The sequence below is a fragment of the Salmo salar genome, chromosome 12, assembly GCF_965601325.2.
Source record: "Salmo salar chromosome 12, fSalSal1, whole genome shotgun sequence".
In the NCBI taxonomy this organism is placed as follows: Eukaryota; Metazoa; Chordata; class Actinopteri; order Salmoniformes; family Salmonidae; genus Salmo; species Salmo salar.
This window is the reverse complement of record NC_138302.1, coordinates 23,866,164-23,891,162: the sequence shown is the minus strand read 5'-3', so window position 1 is coordinate 23,891,162 and position 24,999 is coordinate 23,866,164. Positions and strand designations below refer to the sequence as shown.

Sequence of the window (24,999 nt, the reverse complement as noted above, 5' to 3'; positions counted from 1 at the left end):
CTCCCAGGTAGTGGAGGAGATGTCCACTACGGGTAATGGGGTTCAGGTGGGGCTAGTCTCCCAGGTAGTGGAGGAGATGTCCACTACGGGTAATGGGGTTCAGGTGGGGCTAGTCTCCCAGGTAGTGGAGGAGATGTCCACTACGGGTAATGGGGTTCAGGTGGGGCTAGTCTCCCAGGTAGTGGAGGAGATGTCCACTACGGGTAATGGGGTTCAGGTGGGGCTAGTCTCCCAGGTAGTGGAGGAGATGTCCACTACGGGTAATGGGGTTCAGTTGGGGCTAGTCTCCCAGGTAGTGGAGGAGATGTCCACTACGGGTAATGGGGTTCAGGTGGGGCTAGTCTCCCAGGTAGTGGAGGAGATGCCCGGTACGAGTGATGGGATGCAAGTGGGGAGTGTTCAGAGTGATGTGGCTGTGGGGAGTCAGTGGTCTGTTGCCTCAGTTGAGGAGGTTCAGGAGAATGATATGGACATCTCTGTTGATATGATAGCAGCTGGTGACGACTCAATTTACAATTTAGCGGATGTACATTTCTTTGATGTTGATAAGTTTGTGAGGTCAGCTGTGGTGTTACAGGAGACGGTGGGGTTAGACCAGTTGAGTGTGAAGAAGCGTTTCCACTTGAGGAAATATGTTACTGCTGTCACGGCAGCAAAAGGTAGTGGGAAACGTGGTAAGGTTAAGAGAAAATCAAAACTGATCATGATCATAGGCTGTTTTTTCTCTCGTTTCTCTGTGGTTTCTTCTGTTTTTTCCTTTCTCTTTTCTATACGGCAATCAATTGCAAGGATCCCCAATCAACGTAGACAAACTGAGCGTGATATATAATCGTACAGTACACAGCAAACTCACTTGGATTACATTGGCTTTGAGGCAAGCCTTGCATTTCGTTTTCATAGTGGGTGACAGAAGCAAAACGGCCACCTTTTTACCGAGATGTGCTCGGCATGAAGATTTTGCGTCACAAAGAGTTTGAAGAAGGCAACTTGTAAGGGTCCTTATGATGGAACATGAACCAAGACAACGGTCGGCTTTGGGCCAGAGAATGATGACTTTGTGGCTCGACTGATCTACTATTATGGAGTGGGAGGATATCGCCTAGGCAATGACTGCCTCGGTTTGACTCTGCAGTCTAGTCAGGTTGTCAGCAATGCTAAGCGGCTTGGTTGGCCCCTCACTGAGGTTGGAAAGGGCCTCTATCTGGCTGAGACCCCAGGAGGTTATCGCTTCTACCTGGTGGACAAAGAACAGCCTCCCAATGATCCTGTACAGAAGGTGTGTCTGGCGGGGTCTGACCTGCAGAAATCAATACGCTGCTTCCTCCCTTCTGGGGATGAAGGTGAAAGAGAGAAATGAGGAGAAGAAGACTGTGCTGATGGGATTCACAGACACTCGGTGTAAACTAGAGATTCACAACATTGTTGGGACAGTAGATCATGGGACAGCTTTCGAGCGGATAGCATTCTAGTGTCCATGTGAGCAGTTGGCAGATCTTGAACCCTTGATGACAAAGGGAAACCACAAAATCCTTACTCTCTTGGTTAGCCTGGAAACCCCTGGGAAGGCTACAGTAGAAGTGGTCATTTGGGCTGACTCTCTCTCTCTCTCACTAACTATCTCTGCTTTATTGGCATGGGAAACATATGTTAACATTGCCAAAGCAAGTGAAGTAGATAATATACAAAAGTGAAATAAACAATAAGAATGAACCGTAAACATTATACTCACAGAAGTTCCAAAAGAATAAAGACATTACAAGTGTCATATTATGTGTATACTGGATATACAGTGTTGTAACGATGTGCAAATGGTTAAGGTACAAAAGGGAAAATAAATAAACATAAATATGGGTTGTATTTACAATGGTGTTTGTTCTTCACTGGTTGCCCTTTTCTTGTGGCAACAGGTCACAAACCTTGCTGCTGTGATGGCACACTGTGGTATTTCACCTAATAGAAATGGGAGTCTATCAAAATTGGGTTTGTTTTCTAATTCTTTGTGGGTCTGTGTAATCTGAGGGAAGTATGTGTCTCTAATATGGTCATACATTTGGCAGGAGGTTAGGAAGTGCAGCTCAGTTTCCACCTCATTTTGTTGGCAGTGTGCACATAGTCTGTCTTCTCTTGAGAGCCAGGTCTGCCTACGGCGGCCTTTCTCAATAGCAAGGCTATGCTCACTGAGTCTGTACATAGCTTTCCTTAAGTTTGGGTCAGTCACAGTGGTCAGGTATTCTATCACTCTGTTTAAGGCCAAATAGCATTCTAGTTTGCTCAGCTTTTCTGTTAATTCTTTCCAGTGTGTCAAGTAATTATATTTTTGTTTTCTAATGATTTGGTTGGGTCTAATTTTGTTGCTGTCCTGGGGCTCTGTGGGGTCTGTTTGTGTTTGTGAACAGAGCCCCAGGACCAGCTTGCTTAGGGGAGTCTTCTCCAGGTTCATCTCTCTGTAGGTGATGGCTTTGTTATGGAAGATTTGGGAATCGCTTCCTTTTAGGTGGTTGTAGAATTTAACGTTTCTTCTGTATTTTGATAATTAGCGGGAATAGGCCTAATTCTGCTCTGCATGCATTATTTGGTGTTTTACGTTATACACAGAGGATATTTTTGCAGAATTCTGTATACAGAGTCTCAATTTGGTGTTTGTCCCATTTTGTGAATTCCTGGTTGGTGAGCGGACCCCAGACCACACGACCATAAATGGCAATGGGTTCTATAACTGATTTAAGTATTTTCAGCCAGATCCTAATTGGTATGTCAAATTTTATGTTCCTGTTGATGGCATAGAAGGCCCTTCTTGCCTTGTCTCTCAGATCGTTCACAGCTTTGTGGAAGTTACCTGTGGCGCTGATGTTTAGGTCAAGGTATGTATAGTTTTTTTGTGTGCTCTAGGGCAACGGCCTAGCCTTACCTTAGCCTTCCCTGTGGCTCAGTTGGTAGAGCATGGTGTTTGCAACGCCAGCATGGTGTGTGCAACGCCAGGGTTGTGGGTTCGTTTCCCACGGGGGGCCAGTACAAAAAAAAAATGCATGAAATGAAATGTATGCATTCAGTACTGTAAGTTGCTCTGGATAAGAGCCTCTGCTAAATGACTAAAATGTAAATGTAACGGTGTCGAGATGGAATTTGTATTTGGGGTCCTGGCTGCTGTAGACCCTCCTTGGTTGGGGACAGAAGCACCAGATCATCAGCAAACAGTAGACCATTTGACTTCAGATTCTAGTAGGGTGAGGCTGGGTGCTGCAGACTGTTCTAGTGCCCTCACCAATTCGTTTATATACATGTTGAAGAGAGTGAGGCTTAAGCTGCATCCCTGTGTCACCTCACAGCCCTGTGGGAAGAAATGTGTGTTTTTGCCAATTTTAATCGCACACTTGTTTGTGTACATGGATTTTATAATATCGTATCTCTCTCTCTGCTTCTCTTTATCTATCTGCTTCTCTTTACTTCTCTCTCTGCTTCTCTTTACTTCTCTCTCTGCTTCTCTTTACTTCTCTCTCTGCTTCTCTTTACTTCTCTCTCTGCTTCTCTTTACTTCTCTCTCTCTGCTTCTCTTTACTTCTCTCACTGCTTCTCTTTACTTCTCTCTCTGCTTCTCTTTACTTCTCTCTCTGCTTCTCTTTCTCTCTCTCTCTGCTTCTCTTTCTCTCTCTCTCTGCTTCTCTTTCTCTCTCTCTGCTTCTCTTTCTCTCTCTCTGCTTCTCTTTGACACTATCTTTATCCATCTCTCTTACACACACTGTCTTTTAATTCAATTTGATTCAAAGGGCTTTACAGGCATAGGAAACATATGTTTACATTACCATAGCAAGTGAAATGGATAATGAACAAAAGGAAAATAAACCATCTGAAATTAACAGTAAACATTACTCTCATAAAAGTTTTGAAATAATATAGACATTTCAAATGACATTATTGGCTATGTGCGGTGTTGTAACAATGTGCAAATAGTTGAAGTACGAAAGGGAAAATAAATAAACCGATATAAATAGGTTGTAATTACAGTGGTGTTTGTGCTCCACTGGTTGCCCTTTACTTGTGCCAACAGGTCACAAATCTTGCTTCTGTGGTTGCACACCTAGTAGATATGGGAGTTTATCAAAATTGGATTTGTTTTTAAATTCTTTGTGGGTCTGTGTAATCTGAGGGAAATATGTGTCTCTAATATGGTCATACATTTGGCAGGAGGTTAGGAAGTGCAGCTCAGATTTCATCTCATTTGTGCACATAGTCTGTCTTCTCTTGAGAGCCAGGTCTGCCTACAGTGGCCTCTATCAATAAGAAGGCTATGCTCACTGAGTCTACAACAACACAGGATGAGACCCAGATGCAGACACCGGATGAGACCCAGATGCAGACACTGGATGAGACCCAGATGCAGACACCGGATGAGACCCAGATGCAGACACCGGATGAGACCCAGATGCAGACACCGGATGAGACCCAGATGCAGACACAGGAGGCAGATGGTTCGAGTCTCAGAGAGGTATTAGATACAGTTGAAGTCGGAAATTTACATACACTTAGGTTGGAGTCATTAAAACTCGTTTTTCAACCACTCCACAAAGTTCTTGTTAACAAACTATAGTTGTGGCAAGTCGGTTAGGACATCTACTTTGTGCATGACACAAGTAATTTTTCCAACAATTGTTTACAGACAGATTATTTCACTTATCTTTCACTGTATCAGAATTCCAGTGGGTCAGAAGTTTACATACACTAAGTTGACTGTGCCTTTAAACAGCTTGGAAAATTCCAGAAAATTATGTCATGGCTTTAGAAGCTTCTGATAGGCTAATTGACATCATTTGAGTCAATTGGAGGTGTACCTGTGGATGTATGTCAAGGCCTACCTTCAAACTCAGTGCCTCTTTGCTTGACATCATGGGAAAATCAAAAGAAATCAGCCAAGACCTTCACAAGTCTGGTTCATCCTTGGGAGCAATTTCCAAACGCCTGAAGGTACCACGTTCATCTGTACAAACAATAGTACGCAAGTATAAACACCATGGGACCACGCAAAAAAAAGTGCAAATCAATCCCAGAACATCAGCAAAGGACCTTGTGAAGATGCTGGAGGAAACGGATACAAAAGTATCTATATTCACAGTAAAACTAGTCCTATATCGACATAACCAGAAGCCACTGCTCCAGAATCTCAGAATCTCAGACTACGGTTTGCAACTGCACATGGGGACAAAGATCGTACTTTTTGGAAAAATATCCTCTGGTCTGATGAAACAAAAATAGAACTGTTTGGCCATAATGACCATTGTTATGTTTGGAGGAAAAAGGGGGCTTGCAAGCCGAAGAACACCATCCCATCCGTGAAGCACGGGGGTGGCAGCATCATGTTGTGGGGGTGCTTTGCTGCAGGAGGGACTGGTGCACTTTACAAAATAGATGGCATCATGAGAAGGAAAATTATATGGCTATATTGAAGCAACATCTCAAGACATCAGTCAGGAAGTTAAAGCTTGGTCACAAATGGGTCTTCCAAATGGACAATGACCCCAAGCATACTTCCAAAGTTGTGGCAAAATTGCTTAAGGACAACAAAGTCAAGGTATTGGAGTGGCCATCACAAAGCCCTGACCTCAATCCTATAGAAAATTTGTGGGCAGAACTGAAAAAGCGTGTGCGAGCAAGGAGGCCTACAAACCTGACTCAGTTACACCAGCTATGTCAGGAGGAAGGGGCCAAAATTCACCCAACTTATTGTGGGAAGCTTGTGGAAGGCTACCCGAAATGTTTGACCCAAGTTAAACAATTTAAAGGCAATGCTACCAAATACTAATTGAGTGTATGTAAACTTCTGACTCACTGGGAATGTGATGAAAGGGAACCGGGAAGACTAGAGAGAAGGAAAAACACGCTGGGACTACTTGACAAGACGAACTGGCAACAGACCAACAGAAAACACAGGTATAAATACACAAGGGATAATGGGGAAAATAGGAGACACCTGGTGGGGGGTGGACACAAGCTCGAGACAGGTAAAACAGATCAGGGTGTGACAGTCTGTACATGGTCAAAGCGTTTCTTCATTTTGGGTCAGTCACAGTTGTCAGGTATTCTGCTACTGTCTACTCTCTGTTTAGTGCCAAATAGCTTTCCAGTTTGCTCAGTTTTTGTGTCAAGTAATTATCTATTTTTTTTCTCATGATTTGGTTAGGGCTAATTGTATTGCTGTCCTGGGGCTTTGTGGGGTCTGTTTGTGTTTGAGTCCCAATACCTCGTTCTCTCTCTCCCTCTCTCTCCTTCTGTCTGTAACACCACTCACAAGGACAGAACAAGCTGCTCCTTCCATGTCACTGTGATACTGTAGATAGCTCCCCAAACAAAAAGATACTCCTACCACCCCTCCTCTGATTCTAAAATTGGTCTAATGCCCAAGTCTCCTCCCTTACAAAATATGTTGTTGGTTTTAGAAGGCAAGAGGTGGAGCGACAGAAAGTGATAGTGAGTGAGCAAAAGAAAGGGAGAGGGAAAGAGAGAGCGAACTGTCTAGACACCCTACTCTTCTCTCAACTCTTCACCATGTGTCACGTTATGTACAGAACATCCTAACCCTTATCATGGAGCAGGGGATGCATCCCAAATGACACCGTATTCCCTATATTGTGCACTTATTTTGACCAGAGCCCCATAGGCCTGTATAGTGAATAGGGTGCCAATTGGGAGTCAGCCTCCTGCCTCCTTGCTCGCCAGTGTTTACCCAATCTGTTTAATCAGGAAGTGTCCACCCACGGATTGGGACTGGGGATGGGGACAGGAGTACAGGTTCATGTTCATTTGGCACACTGTAGCAAAATGTTTTGCAACCGGAAACTAAAACGAGCATTTTTTATTGGACAAGTTCAGGTAAAGACCCTCCATTTCAGTCTGTTTTATTGTTGTTGAATCATTTGATGCATAATGAACCAGACCCAGAAGAACAGGAGTACAGAGTACCTTCTAGAGCTGCCAAATGAAGCAGTGTGTATGTGTGGGGGGTGGGGGGGAGGGTGCGTGTGTGTGGTGTGTGTGTGTGTGTGTGTGTGTGTGTGTGTGTACAACGTGTACTAGACCTACTAGAGCTGCCAAATGAGCCAGCAGAATCAGGCTAATCTATATGAGCCTGGCTAACAACGCTGGGGGGGGGTTCCCCCTTACATTCTCACACATTTTTGTTCTCTTGCTATATTTTCTCTATTGTATCTCTCTCTTTCTCTACCCATCTCTTTCTTTCTTTCTTTCTTTCTTTCTTTCTTTCTTTCTTTCTTTCTTTCTTTCTTTCTTTCTTTCTTTCTTTCTTTCTTTCTTTCTTTCTTTCTTTCTTTCTTTCTTTCTTTCTTTCTTTCTTTCTTTCTTTCTTTCTTTCTTTCTTTCTTTCTTTCTTTCTTTCTTTCTTTCTTTCTTTCTTTCTTTACCTCAGTCTCTCTCTTATCCTCCTTCCCATCCATCTTTCTCTCTATTTTACCCTCCCCTTCTCTTGTTGTCTTTCTCTCCAATATAGTATGTGTCTTTCAAATCTGAGGACAAGTGTCTCCTGTCGCCTTCTTCACCATAGAACATTGTTGATTCCACCCCTTTTTCAGGACAAGATAGACAGGTAGGACTATCTGTCTGTTGATGCTGCTAGGTGTAAATTGCAGGAAATTACATTTACCGCCATTCCCCCACGAGTATTGACAATACCGCTCCCTTTATTCAAATATCGCTTTTATGTTCGCCTTCGTCCCAAATGGCCACCTATTCACTATATGGTGCACTAGGGCCCATAGGGTTCTGGTCAAAAGTAGTGCACTATATAGGCAATAGGGTGCCATTTGGGATGCTAACTCTGTAAATTGAGGGGGGGAGGAAGGGAGGAAAGGAAAATGGTATAAAAAGTGAATGCTCACACTGCATGAATGATAATTGTGTTTCCGTGGGTTGCTTGGTTACCGTTCACATGAAATTGGAGGTTGTGGAGAATTGTGATTCCGCTGTGGGTTTCCTTGCGCTGCTGTGCGTGAGCCGGTGCAAACACACTCCAGGAAATAGCACCATCACTTTGATATAATTTTTGAAAACAGTTTATGGCAGAAAGAGAGTTTGCAGAAAGACACAGAATAGGCTGTATGATCTGTCTGTGCAGACAGATCAGATATTCTTCAAATGTTTAGTCATTTCATGGAGAAAGTAGGCGTGCCAAAACTTGGATCATATTTTCAGTAGCATAAAGACACATGGATACTTATGATAATATATTCTGTGCTCTTTCATGTCAGTCCAGAGAACAAACTAAAGAACCCAATGTACCATCCAGACAATGCATTTTTTTATTGCCATTGACACACACACACACACACACACACACCCTTCTGTTGATGACTGGCATCCTTTAACGAAGTACGACTCGGATCGCACCTCATTTGCACATTCTAACCTTCACCCATAGACCCAATACATCTCCCCTCTCAGTATTGCTGCCAGGAAGATCAATAATTTAGGAGAGGCGAGGGAGATCAGGACAGCATAGGCGACGGAGAGGAGGGGAGAGATAAAGGGGGAGAGGAGAGGGGAGGAGGAGAGGAGAAGAGTAAAGGAGAGAAGAGGAAATGTAACATTCTAAATGTTCTGTCTGGTACAGTGATCTAATGACCAGTGGTATTTTCTAATAGGCACAATACACCTATTCCCCCCCAAAAAGTATTTGCCTATCTGAGGTCAAGTAGTCTACCTACCGAATGTGATGAAAATGTATGGTAATCATAACTTAAGTTAATTAATGAGAACTACTTATTGACATATTCATATTCAGCTTCCCTCATCTCTTTTGTCTAATTGTTTGCCTGTTTCTTATGCTTGGGGATGTTAGAGCGTGTGTGTGTGAATGAGTGCATGCCTGCGTGCCCGTGTTTGGGTATAAGACCAGTATTGCTGGATGATTGAACCCAATTGATGAGGCCAAGAGCCTTTGCTGCATAACGTTACTGGGGATTCGGGGTGGTTTGGGTCGTGGGTAGATTCCAGTGGAGGCTGGTGGGAGGAGCTATAGAGGGACGGGCTCATTGAAATGGCTGGAATGGAATCAACGGAACAGTATCAAACATATAGAAACCACGTTTGACTCCGTTCCATTTATTCCACTCCAATGAGCCCCGTCCTCCTATATTTCTTCCCACCTGCCTCCACTGGTAGATCCTGGGCATGGAAATAAGGCATTGCTGGATTCCCACGTGGCTAACCTAGCAGCCTTTACAGCCTAGCTAGCATTACTGTGTCTTGGTGGTGGTTGTGCTGGTGATGGTGGGTGGTGGTGGTGGTGGTGGTGGTGATGATGGTGGTGGTTGTGATGATGGTGGTTGTGGTGGTGGTTGTGGTGGTGGTTGTGATGGTGGGTGGTGATGGTGGGTGATGGTGGTGGGAAGTACATTCTGGACATAAGAATAGTAATATTGGATGATGCAATACTAGTTATAAGACTAGTATTGGTGTATCCCACTATATGGCTCTGGTCTCGGGGTTTCACTTCTTCCTATTGGAAACCATCTTTCATGACTCTCAGAGCTCTGGAACTCTGCTGCATGCATCATAATCAATTTCTTACGCTTCGAACACACCGACTGCGTCATTGCATCACTGCTACGTAACATTTTGCGCAGCTAGGCAACAATACTGATGCAGGTATCTTTTGCAGATGGTCGCATGCGGTTGGACACATGGAGGAGAGAATCATTTTCGCAGTTTCCTCAAAACCGTGTCTTTTTGACACTACTGCTGACAGCTACAGGGACATAAACACAACAAAAATTATGCTTGGAGACAAGTGTCCATGATAGTAGGATTGCCAGGTCAGTTTAGTAGTGAGCTTGTGCTAGATGTGGCTAGTTAACGTGACCCACAACAATGGGTCCTGGAGAAGACTAGCCTACCTTCATCAGAGCAGAAGGCACCCCAATTTTCTTTTCATTTGGTAACATTGCATAATTAAAAAAGGATTCTAAACCAACTTTGGGAAAAGTTATAGTCCTACTGAACATTCTGTAAAATTACATCTGATGTCAAATAGGGACTATTAACTTGAGAGCCCTTTAGCTAGCTAGGTTGCACATAAAAACAATGTCAAATATCAATCAATTATGGTATCAAAGGCTTTAAAAATGTACTAGAATGTATCTTACCGGAGACAAATCGCCAGGCGTTCAACTGGGCTGATGGACTCCCGGTAGTTGGTATCCATCCGGATGATCCTGGCTCCAACCATCTGGAGCAGGTGATCAAACTGGCTTCGGTCCAGACGAAAGTAACTTCAGAACTCCTCTCCAAACAGTCGAAGCTCTTGAATGAGACGGTGGAGCTCCCCTGCCTGCTTTCGGGACTTTAACCATCTCTGGACCCACACAGACCAGCGCTTTCGGCGGGGCTGGTCCCGGCCCAACAGCGAGATCAAGACCATCTTCCTCAACGTTGGTCTCATTGTTGAAAGAGCCGACTCTGCTATCTTGACTATTATGCATTTCGCTCCAAAGCTGCATTTTGGAGGGAAATTATATTATAGGCTCTCACAATTAATTTGTGGATGTCATCGAATAAATAATATACTTGGCAAATAAATGAATAAAAAATGTAATGAAATTCTCCAGTCAAACTGTTTTTATTATGTAGTCCCACATTTGTTTTACTGGATATGTGTGCAACAAAAATTCAACATTCACATTTTGCTACTTTCTGTCAAGTCTACGCAATGACGCAGTCGGTGTGTTCGAAGCGTTAGAAAATATAAATGACAAAATACTGTTCTTGGAAATAGTGACAAGATACACTATGTCAATATATAAAACGATGTACAAATGCAACCTGCCAGCCCATATGGAAAAGAGAATTTAACAAGATTCTTATGTTTTCCTGGAACTTGTACATATGGCAGCAAATACACATGCAAGGTTCATAGAATGTTCTTGTAATATATACTTATATGAGTAGATAAAATGTATACGTTACAAAACACTGCATGTATTATATAAAAACATACAAGAGACATGAAAGCTAAGGCTTCTAAGGTCTCACATACATAGGACACTGTCTGATGTATTGAAGAAAGGAGGAGGCGGAAGAGAAGGAGCAGGAAAAAGGAGGAGAAGCAGGAGGAGGAAGGGGGAATGTAGAAGGAGGAGGAGGGAGAAGAGGAGGAATGACTTTCATAGCAGTAGTGAATCTCTATTTCTATTTAGTGGAGATCTCTCAACAATCATTCTCCTGTTCGCACATTGGTCAGCGACAATGACAAATATCAAAGCTAAGCAGGGCTGGGCTAGGTTAGGGAGACCGTAGATAAATGAACTGTCCAGTAGGAGGTGTTGCCCAGCCTTAACCATGGAAACTCATATCTGAAAATGTACACTGAGTGTACAAAACATTAGGAACACCTGCTCTTTCCATGACATAGACTGACCAGGTGAATCCAGGTGAAAGCAATGATCCCTTATACATGTCACTTGTTAAATCCACTTCAGTCAGTATAGATGAAGGGGGAAAACAGGTTAAAAAATGATTTTTAAGCCTTGAGACGATTGAGACATGGATTGTGTATGTGTGCCATTCAGAGGGTGAAGGCGTAAGACAAATGATTTAAGGGCCTTTGAACGGGGTATGAAGGTAGGTGCCAGGCACACCGGTTTGAGTGTATCAAGAACTAAAACACTGCTGGGTTTTTCACACTAAACTGTTTCCTGTGTGTCTCAAGATGGTCCACCACCCACAGGACATACAGCCAACTTCACACAACTGTGGGAAGCATTGGAGTCAACATGGGCCAGCATCCCTGAGGAAGACTTTCAACACCTTGTAGAGTCAATGCCCCGACGAATTGAGGTGTTCTGAGGACAAACTCAATGTGTTCCTAATGTTTTGTACACTCAGTGTATATACAAATATTTGAATTTTCTTTGTTTTTATATGTTAACTTATAAAAACAATGTGAAACCTATAAGGAAAGCATTTATTTTGTAGAATTGACAGTCAGAACATACAATTGTATTATAATATTCATAGATGACTCATGTAATTAATATATTTTGTCTCAAATATGTCATACCATGTTCATGTAGGAAATTCACCACAATCATGTAAACAATTGTATACGTCATATAAGGCATAGAAGTTAACACATAAACAACTACACCACTGACACACAGTGCCTTCGGAAAGTATTCAGACCCTTTGACTTTTTACACATTTTGATACGTTACAGCCTTATTCTTAAATGGATTAAATAAAACAATTTCCTCAGCAATCTACACACAATACCCCATAAAGACAAAGCAAAAACAGGTTTTTGAAAATGTTGGCAAATTTATTAAACCCAAAAACCAGAAATACCTGATTTACATAAGTATTCAGACAATTTTGCTATGGACTCGAAATTGAGCTCAGGTGCATCCTGTTTCCATTGATCATCCTTGAGACGTTTCTACAACTTGATTGGAGTCCACCTGTGGTAAATTCAAATAATTGGACATGATTTGGAAAGGCACGCACCTGTCTATATAAGGTCCCACAGTTGAGAGTGCATGTCAGAGCAAAAACCAAGCCGTGAGGTCGAAGGAATTGCCCTTGGAGCGCCGAGACAGGATTGTATCGAGGCACAGATCTGGGGAAGGGTACCAAAATATTTCTGCAGCATTGAAGGTCCCCAAGAACACAGTGGCCTCCATCATTCTTAAATGGAAGAAGTTTGGAACCACCAAGACTCTTCCTAGAGCTGGCCACCTGACCAAACTGAGCAATCGGGGGAGAAGGGCCATGGTCAGAGAGGTGACCAAGAACCGGATGGTTACTCTGACAGAGCTCTAGAGTTCCTTTGTGGAGATGGGAGAACCTTCCAGAAGGACAACCATCTCTGCAGCACTTCGCCAATCAGGCCTTTATGGTAGTGGCAAGATGGAGGCCACTCCTCAGTAAAAGGCACATGACAGCCCGCTTGGAGTTTGCCAAAAGGCACCTAAAGACTCTCAGACAATGAGAAACAAGATTCTCTGGTCTGATGAAACCAAAATTGAACTCTTTGGCCTGAATGCCAAGCGTTACGTCTGGAGGAAACCTGGCACCATCCCTACAGTGAAGCATGGTGGTGGCAGCATCATGCTGTGGGGATGTTTTTCAGTGGCAGGGACTGGGAGACTGATTGAGGCAAAGATGAACTGCGCAAAGTACAGAGAGATCCTTAATGAAAACCTGCTCCAGAGTGCTCAGGACCTCAGACTGGGGCGAAGGTTCACCTTCCAACAGGACAACGACCCTAAGCACACAGCCAAGACAATGCAGGAGTGGCTTCGGGTCAAGTCTCTGAATGTCCTTGAGTGGCCCAGCCAGAGCCTGGACTTGGACCAGATCTAACGTCTCTGGAGAGACCTGAAAATAGCTGTGCAGCAACGCTCCCCATCCAACCTGACAGAGCTTGAGGGGATCTGCAGAGAAGAATGGGAGAAACTCCCTAAATACAGGTGTGCCAAGCTTGTAGCGTCATACCCAAGAAGACTCAAGGCTGTAATTGCTGCCGTAGGTGCTTCTACAAAGTACTGAGTAAACGGTCTGAATACTTACGTTAATGTTTAATTTCCTTTTTTTATTTTTATACATTTCCTAAATTTGATAAACAGTTTTTGCTTTGTCATTATGGAGTATTGTGTGTTGATTGAGGGGGAAAAAAATAATTTCATCAGTTTTAGAATAAGGCAACAAAATGTGGAAAAAGTCAAGGGGTCTGAATACTTTCCGAAGGCATTATATCAGGAAAACCATTCAACAGCTTACCAGATACTTATTAGATTTTTGTACAAATCTTCTTCTGCCATACAAGGTTCTAATTAGATTTTCAGGATTCTTTTCCTTAAAATCTATAGTATATGATGAAATGCAGCTGGTCATCGGGGTCCATAGATACACATATAACAACCAATAAACAACGGCAAAAAATGATAGCTGATAAAATTCCACCAGGTGGGTCCATATTTCATAACCACACCACGAGATCAAATGACCAACCAGGTCCATACATTTTACATCCAACTGATAAACAATGTGAAAATATAACAGTAGATGATCTAATGCCAACAACAGTGAATGAGTGACCTTTCAACCCTCTATAGCATTAGTGGAGGAGGATGATAAAGGTGGATGAAGTCCAAGAGTCTGACAAAGGTCCGGCGCAAATCAGCCGCTGATGTCGGAATCATCTGTCACCTCTCCTTATAATGTACCTCACCCTTCCCTTTACCGAACATAATGGCTGGAAGGCTTAGCTGAACATAACACAACTATTACACACACACACACACACACACACACACACACACACACACACACACACACACACACACACACACTGTCATCTCATATCTCAGGTATGGAACGTACTGTACACGAGAGAGAGAGAGAGAAATATGTGTACATGCCTGCGTGTGTGTTCGCGCACGTGTTCTGTATGCACGGTGCACGTATGCGCTTGCATGTGTGTGTGTGTGTGTACTAGCGAACCTAATGGAGGTCGTAGCACCTGGGTGATTACACCCCTCCAAGTATCCCTCTCATGGGTAATTTGGAGCTGCGTGTTCCAGAACACGCTGACAGACAGGAAACGTAACCATGACAAATAAGGCATTTCTCCAAGTTCTAATGTGGGGATAATGGGCCAGCTACAGGTCCACTCCATTATGGATGGATGGTTGGTTCTCCCCCTCAGTGTTGTGTGTTGATATGAATCACCATAATGGCTGTTGTTTTAGACTGATGAATTAGACTTGGCGTTTAATGGATTATGTACAAGTTCAGTGAGTGTACGTGTGTTTGGTTGTCAGGCTGAATTTAAGATGGAAATTAGTATTTTTGTGTCCTGTAGAGTCAAGGACTTGTATAAGTCATTGTAATAGATGTTGTTTTCAACAAGATGTATGTGTTCGACACGTAACTGAGACTGAAATTCCTATTATTTAATATAGTTGTATGAAGCACTGCTAAGAACGACTGTTGTTTTGGACTCAACCAACATTCAACGAATCATATTCCTGAACTTTACAGTCGTCACATTGAAGTTAAGAATGAAACCCCTAGTACTTTATGCCGGTGTAGAGTTCAGGGACTGTACGTTTGTCACATTCCTTTTTCACATTCCTGTCACGTACACAAAGAACATAGTACGTCACGGCTGTGTTAGAATCAAAGGGTTCCTTCATCTTGGAGCTGTGGAGCATCTTACCCATTTGAAATAATTATGCAAAAATGTCATGTAGAGAGTATGCAAATATAATGTATCCACTGAGTAAAATGTGACAAATTTCAACCCTGTTAGCACACTCAGTACCATGTTTTCATGAAATTCAGAGTAAGCTGACATGTACAGCTAATCTCTCTACATATTAAGCCCTTTACACACACACACACACAAACACACACACACACACACACACACACACACACACACACACACACACACACACACACACACACACACGGGTGTGCATAATCACACACCTTCCTTTGGGATCCCTCCTAGTCCAGTATGATTCCTTCCAAGTATACTGTGTTCGGGTTGTGGTGTGGGTCTGGCTTGCTATTGGTCTGGAGATGGCTGAATAGGCCAATCGGTGACGTGCAGAGGTTGTCTCAGTGAGGACAGGGGGGGTCATCCTGTAGACATGGTTTATTGTTACTGGCACTGCTGTCGGTTCTTTGCGGCTCTTTTCCCGTTAAACCCCCTAGAGTCTAAGGGCCCAGGGCTGGGTTTCTAATAAGCTAACATATGTAATTGTTTTAAGATGGTCATACCAAGGAATTGTTTTAATTTTAGGACCCAACAAAAATAATAATTTGATGAAACATTACATTTGGCTTTCCTGCTATTAGCCCTTAATAGCCCATAACAACACATTGAATAACAGATAGTCCAAAAATACATGAAAAGGAAGCATATTTTGAAGTGTCTTATATCTGAGAGCTATAAGAAAGCTCAGGAAATGATTATATATTTTTTACCCATATTTAACCCTTTTTTTGGCACTAAAGTACTACTCTATACTTCCATTCCTTTTTTAACTGGTACAGGGTCACTTCAGATGAATCTTGTGAAGCTTCTAAGCATCGAAAAACAAAATCTGACATGTACGTGTTCGTGAGAGTCTCCTCTTTCTACAGTGGGGTCATATTAGTTTGTAGCGCGTACTGTTTGGTCGCTACAGACATTTACATGAGAAGACAGACTTCCGGGATGTCTCCTGGTGTAGCTCTACCAGGTTCCACCGCAGATGGAAGGCTGACGGTCTGCGGACAGTAGCCCATGCAGAAACGGATATCTCTCTCTAAAACGGATGGATTTTGATGAGGATTTTTTGTATGATGCTAATTAGATTGATGCATGGGCACGTCAATCGACTCTATGGGGTAGTTCTATTCTTTGAGTTCCATTAGTGATTTTAGTCCTCCGTACACTCTCTCACACACACACACACACACACACACACACACACACACACACACACACACACACACACACACACACACACACACACACACACACACACACACAACCCATCCTTTCCTCATATGACACATACAGTTGAAGTCGGAAGTTTACATACACGTAGGTTGGAGTCATTAAAACTCATTTTTCAACCACTCCACACATTTCTTGTTAACAAACTATAGTTTTGGCAACTCGGTTAGGACATCTATTTTGTGCATGACACAGGTAATTCTTCCAACAATTGTTTACAGACAGATTATTTCACTTATAATTCACTGTATCACAAATCCAATGGGTCAGAAGTTTACATACACTAAGTTGACTGTGCCTTTAAACAGCTTAGCTTAGAAAATTCCAGAAAATGATGTCATGGCTTTAGAAGCTTCTGATAGGCTAATTGACATAATTTGAGTCAATTGGAGGTGTACCTGTGGATGTATTTCAAGGCTTACCCTCAAACTCAGTGCCTCTTTGCTTGACATCATGGGAAAATCAAAATAAATCAGCCAAGACCTCAGAAAAAAATTGTAGACCTCCACAAGTCTGGTTCATCCTTGGGAGCAATTTCCAAACACCTGAGGGTACCACATTCATCTGTACAAACAATAATGAGCAAGTATAAACACCATGGGATCACGCAGCCGTCATACCGCTCAGGAAGGAGATGCGTTCTGTCTCCTAGAGATGAACGTACTTTGGGGCGAAAAGTGCAAATCAATCCCAGAACATCAGCAAAGGACCTTGTGAAGATGCTGGAGGAAACGGGTACAAATGTATCTATATCCACAGTAAAACTAGTCCTATATCGACATAACCTGAAAGGCCGCTCAGCAAGGAAGAAGCCACTGCTCCAAAACCGCCATAAAAAAGCCAGACTACAGTTTGCAACTGCATATGTGGATAAAGATCGTACTTTTTGGAGAAATGTCCTCCAGTTTGATGAAAAAAAAATAGAACTGTTTGGCCATAATGACCATCATTATGTTTGGAGGAAAAAGGGGGAGGCTTGCAAGCCGAAGAAAACCATCCCAACCGTGAAGCACAGGGGTGGCAGCATCATGTTGTGGGGGTGCTTTGCTCCAGGAGGGACTGGTGCACTTCACAAAATAGATGACATCATGAGAAAGGAAAACTTTGGTCGCAAATGGGTCTTCCAAATGAACAATGACCCCAAGCATACCCCCAAAGGTGTGGGCAAAATGGCTTAAGGACAACAAAGTCAAGGTATTGGAGTGGCCATCACAAAGCCCTGACCTCAATCCTACAGACAATTTTTGGGCAGAACTGAAAACGTGTGTGCGAGCAAGGAGGCCTACAAACCTGACTCAAGTTGCACTAGCTCTGTCAGGAGGAATGGGCAAAAATTCACCAAACTTATTGTGGGAAGCTTGTGGAAGGCTACCCAAAATATTTGACCCAACTTAAACAATTTAAAGGCAATGCTACCAAATACTAATTGAGTGTATGTCAAATTCTAACGCACTGGGAATGTGATGAACGAAATAAAAGGTCTCTATTATTATTCTGACATTTCACATTCTTAAAGTAAAGTGGTGATCCTAACTGACCTAAGATAGGGAATTTTTACTAGGATTAAATGTCAGAAATTGTGAAAAACTGAGTTTAAATGTATTTGGCTAAGGTGTATGTAAACTTCTGTCTTCAACTGTACATAGTTGATAAGGTTGGCGTGATAAACTCTAAACCTATCCGGATATTGAGCAGGATCTGTAGCACTTTGTGATGATTAAATTGACTGAACACACACAACTGTGTGAACACTGCCCATGCTTGGCTTATAGTGGTCTATGAAGCGTGACCATATCTCACACACACACACACACACACACACACACACACACACACACACACACACACACACACACACACACTCATACACACACACACACACACACACACACACACACACACATACACGCACAGTGTTGGCAATTAGTGTGAAGCGTGGCTGTCTAACGTGAGAATAGGAGTAGGGAAGTGAAGGGAAGGGAAAGGGGATACCTAGTCAGTTGCACAACTGAATCCATTCAACTGAAATGTGTCTTCATTTACCTGACTGACTATTTCTGTTGTTTTTGCACTGTACTAAGAGTTCTTGCATGTGTCAACAGTGAATGCAATGTTAAATATTGATTTTGTGTGTGTGTGTGTGTGTGTGTGTGTGTGTGTGTGTGTGTGTGTGTGTGTGTGTGTGTGTGTGTGTGTGTGTGTGTGTAAGAAGAAGCAAGCAGATCAATGTGAAAAAAATGAATATATATATTTTATTTTACCTTTATTTTACCAGGTTAGGCTCATTGAGATTAAACATATGTTTTCCAAGAGAGACCTGGCCAAAAAAGCAACACAAAGTTTCCGTCATTTACAACATAAAACACAAAGCACTACAGTTGAAAAACATCAGTTTACACATTGAACAGGCACATAGGGTTTGGGATGAGGGGTTCAAATAGGGGTCAAAACATTTACATCCCGCTAAATCATTTTCCACAATAGATTTTACCCGAGCTGTAAAATAATTTGAGGAGACGAGCTCCTGTACTTTCAAGTCTTTTTGTAGCTCGTTCCAAGTAGAGGGGGCAGAGTGGGCTACTGGAATGCTTTTTTACCTAGCACTGTACGGGCCTTAGACACATTCCTGTGAGCGTAGGAGATAATTGCCATTAGCCTGCTGGACAATGTAGATTCACAGGTAAAATGGGAGCTGTCTCAGTATGGCCTTATAAATAAAAACATACCAATGACATAGTCTCTGTCTCCCTGAAGAGCTAAGGAAGGCCAGCCACTGTCATATAGAGGGTACAGTGATGAGTGAGGGTTTTGGTGTTCGTAATAAACCTCAGTGCCCCATGGTACACAGTGTCAAGCATGCGTAATGACGCAATAGGGGCATGCATGTACAAGGTATCCCCATAGTCGGATACAAGCAAGAAGGTAGAGGAAACAAGTCTTTTTCTCGCTTCAAGTGAAAAACATGACTTACTTTGAATAATGTAAAACTTCTTATCTTCTTCTATTAGCACCAGTTAAATGTTCAAATTCACTATTTCTCATTAGCATTACAAATGGTTCCCCTTCCTTTCTGACAGCAACACACACCCACACACACACACACCAACATCGCAGCCCTTCTGACAAATCACGTAGTGTAAAGGTGCATGCTGTGATCGGTCTAATGGCTTATGGAGTGTTACGTTTAGCGTAAATTACATTGAATGTTGGTACTGTATGACCTTATAAAAGCGAGAACAAAACCTTCTGTGGCAACGATAATGGTTGCATCCCAAACAGCACCCAATATTGTTTCTGGAGGCCCTATGGGCCTTGGTCAAATGTAGGGTACTAAAAATGAAATGGGGTGCCATTTGGGTCGTAGATCATGTGTTTTAATGTCTTCATGTTCAAATACCAGTGTGGGTTTTCAATAAGTGTAACAAAAAAAAACTGTAAAATCCTCCAATGTTAGTTCGGGTCATCCATGACCGACCAACCAAATGGCTTAAGAGTAATTACATTGAAAATTACATTTTCTTTCAAAAAGTAACATTTATTTTTCCAAAAAGGAACATTGTTTGCATCCCAAATTGCAACCTTTCCCTATATAGTGCACTACTTTTGACCAGGTCCCATAGGGAATAGGAAACCATTTGGCACGCAGACATTGAAATGCAATGCAGCTAATTAAAACAGACCTTTAGGAACGACCCCAACTCCCCCAGTGTGCTTCACTGTATTCCGTGTCACCATCTCTCTCCACCTATGAACGAGGAGACTGATGACACTCAGACAGTCCCACAAAGGAACATTGAAATGAAACAGAGTTAATTAGAACAGACCTTTATGAATGACCCCCATGTGCTTCACTGTATTACGTGCCATCACTGTCCACCTATGGGTGTCGTCAACACCACACACACACACACACACATCCACACACATAAAAAAGGTTTATATACTGTAAGGTCAACCTGATTAAAATGTCACTCTGATTAAAACAGATTTATTTTTCCAAAAAGGAACATTGTTTGCATCCCAAATTGCAACCTTTCCCTATATAGTGCACTACTTTTGACCTGTAACGTTATTACTCACTGACTGAGTGTGTGTGTGTGTGTGTGTGTGTGTGTGTGTGTGTGTGTGTGTGTGTGGTGTGTGTGTGTGTGTGTGTGTGTGTGTGTGTGGAGGCTCCCCAGAGGAGGAAGGGGAGGACCATCCTCCTCAGTGAATTTCATAAAAAAAAAAAAAATTGTGAAACATTATAATAATTATCATTTTTAGATAAAACTATACAAAATATATTTACGTCTTACACAGTAATTATGACAACTCCTGAAGAATGTCCTCCAACCTATCAGAGCTCTTGTAGCATGAACTGACATGTTGTCCACCCAAGCAAAGGATCAGAGAATGAATCTAGTACTTAGAGCATAAGCTACAGCTAACGAGCACTGCAGTTTATAAAATGTGGTGAGTAGTCAACTCAAAGAGCGAGAAAGACAATAGTTGAACAGTTTTGAACAAATGTATTTATTTTAAAATGAATGAGAAGCAGGAGAGAGAGCCCACAATATGTCGTTGTATTTTTTTCACTTTCACTTAGCTAGAGAATATAGCTAGCTAGTTTAGCCTACTCAAACACCTGGCTCAAACCGAAAGGGATGCTATGTTAGCTAGCTGGCTACGGCTATCCAACATTGGAACTCTTCCAAGTTAAGGTAAGCTTTTGGTTTTATTAATTTATTGCCAACAGGGCCCGCCTGTGTAACCGCTAAACTGCTTGCTGACTATACTGTACTGCATGATTGTAGTGAGTTTAATAATGTGTTAGTTCCAATAGCTATGTTGACTAATCTGATGTAAGCTAATTAAGTGACAACAATGTAGGCTGTGTGTAGCGGTTAGTGGTTATGATATAAAGATTTGGTTTGGAAAGTTTTTTTCGCCTGGCCACAACCAGCTGATGTTTTGTGCACTCAAGTCCACAAGCAAAGGGCGATGAGGAGGAGAGTGCGTAGATGCGAGAAGGAATTATACAACGTGCTGTCATGCTGTTTGTATGTGGCTGCTATGAAAGTGAACTGTGTCTGCGTGTGATCAGGGGTGTATTCATTCCGCCAATTCGGTTGGAAAACGTTTCTTAAACGGAAGCAAAAGGAATGAAACAGGGATAAACACACCTGAATTTCTCCAATCTAAACTATAGTTTGGAACTGTTGGGCTAATGAATACACGCTAGATGCATGCAAGCGTGTGCAAGGTGATATTGAATTTGTCACTGTCTGTCACTTTGATTACTCAAATGTTTCTCTCTACCTGTGCACCTACACCGTAAACTTTCATTCATAGGCTAGGTTGTAGCAACCTCATGATGGGTATAGAGAAAATGTATCCTGTAGTAGTCTAAACCTATCGATGTTACAATGAGGTGGGTGAATGGAATATGACTGACAGTCATCCAATATGCTGTAATGGAAATAAGGCCATGCTCATAAAAACAATTATCTTCCTCCCTTATCTTAAACGGCACCGACCGCAACTAGTGTACTGTATGTGTGTGTGAGTGTGAGTGTGTGTGTACTGTTGTAAAGACAATATTAATTTAGCCACCCCCTCATGGGACAATGAGAATGAAGTTGAATAGAAAAAGATCCAACCAATGCATTTCAGCGTCATTTAAGCTTCATGTTATAGTATTCATCAAGTTCCCTTACAGAAAAAACATCATTTCACATGTGGAACATGTGGCACAGCCAGAAGAGGACTGGCCACTCCTCATAGCCTGGTTCCTCTCTAGGTTTCTTCCTAGGTTTTTGGCCTTTCTAGGGAGTTTTTCCTAGGGAGTTTTTCCTAGCCACCGTGCTTCTTTCACATGCATTGCTTGCTGTTTGGGGTTTTAGGCTGGGTTTCTGTACAGCACTTTCAGATATCAGCTGATGTACGAAGGGCTATATAAATAAATTTGATTTGGAAAATCACACGATTTCACATGAAATTTCACATGTGAAATCATGTGAAAATGTTCATTTGGAACACTTCACATGTGATCACATGTGTATTAACACGTATAGTTCCATGTTATCACGTTGGTTTACATGTTGTCACATTATCATATAAACTTTACATAAGACCATGTGATCACATGAAAACATTTGTTTTTGGAACATTTCACATGTGATGAAGTGAAATTCGAAATGTTTTTTCTGTAAGGGTTGTTTCCCCTCTCTCTCTCTGTCTCTCTCTCTTTCTCACGCTCTCTCTCTTTCTCACGCTCCGCTCACTCTCTGTTCGACAACCTGTGACGCTCTGTGTGTGTGTGCGTGTGCGTACGTGCATCAGAGAGAGAGAGAGAGAGAGAGAGAGAGAGAGAGAGAGAGAGAGAGCCGACCACAGGAGGTTGGTGGCACTTTATTTTAATGATTTATTTTTAGGGGGTGGATCAGCTTTAATATTGCAGATAGATTTAATTGTCTCCATCATTTCCAATCCCCCATATACACTACCGGTCAAAAGTTTTAGAACACCTACTCATTCAAGTGTATTTCTTTATTTGTATTATTTTCTACATTGTAGAATAATAGTGAAGACATAAAAACTATGAAATAACATATGGAATCATGTAGTAACCAACAAAGTGTTAAATATATCCAAATATATTTATATTTGAGATTCTTCAAAGTAGCCTCCCTTTGCCTTAATGACAGCTTTGCACACTCTTGGCATTCTCTCAACCAGCTTGAGATAGTTGAGGTAGTCACTTGGAATGCATTTCAATTAACAGGTTTGCCTTCTTAAAAGTTAATTTGTGGAATTGATTTACTCCTTAATGCGTTTGAGCCAATCAGTTGTGTTGTGACAAGGTAGAGGGGTATACAGAAGATAGCCCTATTTGATAAAAGACCAAGTCCATATTATGGCAAGAACAGCTCAAATAAGCAAAGAGAAACGACAGTTCATCAATACTTTAAGCTTTGAATGTCAGTCAATACAGAATATTTTAAGAACTTTGAAAGTTTCTTCAAGTGCAGTCGCAAAAACCATCAAGCGCTATGATGAAACTGGCTCTCATGAGGACCGCCACAGGAAAGGAAGACCCAGAGTTACATCTGCTGCAGAGGTTAATTTCATTAGAGTTACCAGCCTCAGAAATTGCAGCCCAAATAAATGCTTCACAGAGTTCAAGTAACAGACACATCTCAACATCAACTGCTCAGAAGAGACTGTGTGAATTAGGCCTTCATGATCGAATTACTGCAAAGAAACCACTACTAAAGGACACCAATAAGAAGAAGAGACTTGCTTGGGCCAAGAAACACGAGCAATGGACATTAGACCGGTGGATTTTTAATATTTTTTTATTTGGGGGGATTTTTCACCCCTTTTTTCTCCCCAATTTCGTGGTAATTACAGTCTTGTCTCATCGCTGCAACTCCCATACGGACTCAGGAGAGGCGAAGGTCGAGAGCCATGCGTCCTCCGAAACACAACCCAACCAAGCCGCACTGCTTCTTAACACAACGTACATCCAACCCGGAAGCCAGCCGCACCAATGTGTCGGAGGAAACACCGTACACCTGGCGACCGTGTCAGCGTGCACTGCGCCCAGTCCACCACAGGAGTCACTAGTGCGCGATGAGACAAGGATATCCCTGCCGCCAAACCCTCTCTAACCCGGACGACGCTGGGCCAATTGTGCGCCGCCCCATGGGCTTCCTGGTCGCGGCCGGCTGTGACAGAGCCTGGGCTCGAACCCAGAATCTCTACTGGCACAGCTAGCACTGCGATGCAGTGCCTTAGACCACTGCGCCACTCGGGAGGCGACCGGTGGAAATTTGTCCTTGGGTCTGGAGTCCAAATCTGAGATTTTTGGTTCCAACAGCCGTGTCTTTGTGAGACTCGGTGTGGGTGAACGGATGATCTCTGCATGTGTATTTCCCACTGTAAAGCATGGAGGATGAGGTGTGATGGTGTGGGGGTGCTTTGCTGGTGACACTGTCTGTGATTTATTTAGAATTCAAGGCACACTTAACCAGCATGGCTACCACAGCATTCTGCAGCGATACACCATCCCATCTGGTTTGGGCTTATTGGGACTATGACTTGTTTTTCAACACGACAATGACCCAACACACCTCCAGGCTGTGTAAGGACTATTTTACCAAGAAGGAGAGTGATGGAGTGCTGCATCAGATGACCTGACCTCCACAATCCCCCGACCTCAACCAAATTGAGATAGTTGGGATGAGTCAGACCGTAGAGTCAAGGAAAAGCAGCCAACAAGTGCTCAGCATATGTGGGAACTCCTTCAAGACTGTTGGAAAAGCATTCCATGTGAAGCTGGTTGAGAGAATGCCAAGAGTGTGCAAAGTTGTCATCAAGGCAAAGGGTGGCTATTTGAAGAATCTCAAATATAAAATATATTTTGATTTGTTTAACACTTTTTTGGTTAGTACATGATTCCATATGTGTTATTTCATAGTTTTAATGTCTTCACTATTATT

At 42.5% G+C, this 24,999-nt stretch overlaps 1 pseudogene; it reads left to right on the top strand.

Moving 5' to 3' along the window:
- Positions 1-382: 382 nt before the first annotated feature.
- The window catches only part of LOC106564482 (glyoxalase domain-containing protein 4 pseudogene), a 28,251-nt pseudogene continuing 3,634 nt past the window's right edge, over positions 383-24,999 (top strand).